This window comes from Pteropus alecto, unplaced genomic scaffold, assembly GCF_000325575.1.
Source record: "Pteropus alecto unplaced genomic scaffold, ASM32557v1 scaffold21, whole genome shotgun sequence".
Taxonomy (NCBI): Eukaryota; Metazoa; Chordata; class Mammalia; order Chiroptera; family Pteropodidae; genus Pteropus; species Pteropus alecto.
The window spans coordinates 24378028-24380655 of record NW_006436282.1 but is presented as its reverse complement, the minus strand read 5'-3'; positions in this window follow the sequence as shown (position 1 = coordinate 24380655).

The window sequence follows — 2628 nt, the reverse complement described above, 5'->3', positions numbered from 1 at the left end:
TCTACAGGTTTTCTCTTCTCTTCTCCCTTGTTTGGTCATCATGAGGGCCCAGACTATAACTCGTGCCTCAAGACTGCCAGGCAGATGAGAACCGAACCTTGGTCATCGAGCATCACTTCTCATAACCATTTCTAGGACAGGTGCCGGGAGCAGAAAGCTGGGTTGCATCATTTGCCGAGATGCCAAACCAGAAAGGCGTGAAGCTAGAGGGTGGCTGTGGACAGCACTGGAGTCACTAAGGCAGCAACATCAGAAGCAAGTTTTAGACCAGGATGACATGACAGGTGATGCTGGGCCAAGGTAGGGGGTCGTATTCAGACGATCAAGAGGAGGCAGACTCTAGAAGAAACAAACTAATCACGGAAATTTGGGTTTTTGATATAATGAATAATTCCTTTGAGCCACATTATGCCTATCTTGATGGCTTTCTGTCAATTCAAGCTATTTCTTATTTTATTTTGGTAATCAAAAGAGAAGCTTAGAAAGGTGAAAAGCAGACATTAATGCAGTGGGTTGAGATGAAGGCAAACTTGTCAACCATGGAGAACTTTTGTATAAAAAGAAATGATTAAAACAATATGCAAAGAGCAAAGTGTGTGCCAAGAAAGCTCAGTACCAATTTATAAGTATCACTAACATTTCCTCTATATTATAACAAAGCCAAAGATCGTTACTATTTTCTGATTGGATGTAGGCTTTTCAGACTCTTTAATAACTTGGATGGGAGCCAGACACATTCTATAGTAAGCCTTCCATTAACTTGACATTAATTAACAAGGCTAAGGCAAAAACTAAGATACTAAAGAACACCATCAAAGAGTCAGGTGATTTTTTTTTTTTTTTGAGTATGTATGCAGCAGGAGTGGGGCATTCTGTTTGGAATTCTCAAACTACTGTAGCTAAGGGATTTCAGTCTTACCTAGCTCGGATCTCTGCTACCTCATGTGTCAAAGATGTGTAATAATATCTCCTTCACAGGGTTGGGCGGTTTCACCAAGCAGCTATATCTTGTCTCCATACAGGTGCTTAGGAGCCATAATGCAGTTACAAGGGGAGACTGAGGAAGGGGTGTTGAAGCTGCATTGACTTCACAATCCTTTCACTTGATTTTATGTTTCTTTGGAAGAACAGTGGACATATTATGGGAGACTAGAGCCCTTCCAAGACACGCCTTGTCTACAACAGCAAACTTTTTATGCAAAAGACCAGAAAGTAAATATTTTAGGTTTTATGAGCCACACACTCTCTTCAGCAACCACTCAACACTGTCATGTCTGCATGTAAAGCAGCTATAGTAAACAAATGAGTATGGCCGTGTTCCAATAAATATTTATTTACAACAACACACAACAGACCAGGACCACAGCTTGCCCACTCAAATGAGATATCTTGGAGCTATTTTGTTATTTTGGTAATACAGTCATAGAAGAGAAGGAACCACAATGCCAAGACCAGAGGGAAGCGTTCCACGCACCGTAAACAGTGAGAGTGAATGCTCCAGGGTAGGCGTGAGCATTGGAAGAGAAATAAGAACCATGTGGCTGAACTCAGGGCCAAGTTCAAGCAAGAGGATGAGACAGGGCAGGTCAGAGCCTGGTCAGATCATTTACATCAGTGTTGTCCAGTGAAAATATCATACAAGCCACATATAAAATTTTAAATTCTCTGACACATATATAATTTTAATAATAACTTTTTCTTAACCTATCTAAAATATTATCATTTCAACATGTAATCGGTATCAAAAATTATTAATGAGCTATTTTCCATTTTTTTTTTTTAACATAGAGTCTTCAAAATCTGGCATGTACTTTACACTTACAGCTCATCTCAATGTAGACCAGCCCCATTGCAAGTGCTCAAAAGCCATATGTGGCTAGTGGCTTCTAAATTCAACAGTGGAGATTTAGAAGTTTGTGTGGTAGGATAAAGAGCTTGGATTTTTACTCCAAGCCATTAGAGGGTTTGCATGGGGGAGTGATAAAATCTGATTTACATTTTTAAAAGGTCATTCTTTGGGCACTGCTTTGTGGAGAATGGATTATAGGGAGACTATAGGAAAAGAAAAATGGAGGGAAGAGATGCTGGGAAGTTCTTGGCCTGGTGCAGGTGAAGGAAATCAGTGGGTTGGGCTGGATTGGCGGAGGCGGCTGAGAAGGTGGGAAGGATGGGTTTGAGATGTGGATCTCGGGTTGGCATGAAACGCAGGGTAAAGGCCTATGGATTTTGGTATTGGAGTCAACATCTACATGTAAATCTCACAGACCTTCAAAATGAGTCGTTCCACCATATTGGATAACGCCATGAGAACTCTTTGCTGAGACGAAGGTTCCCGGTACCAGGTCAAACAAGAATGACCCAGGCAGAGGAAAGAGAATCAGAGCCCCGGAAGACGTACTGAGGCTGGAGTGGGAGCAAGAGGGGAGTGCAGACTTTATTAGCACTGGCCTATAAATTCCGCCCCCAGTTGCCCATCTACCTGAGACCTAATGTGGAAGGCTGAATATTCTAGAACCCTGCTCCTGCTCCCTTACCCTGCCCCACTTCAGCTCTGTCCAAGTCACAGCAAACATTTCTCACCCCCACCCTTTTTTTTTTTTTTTTTTTACCCCCTTTTAAAAGAGGCAG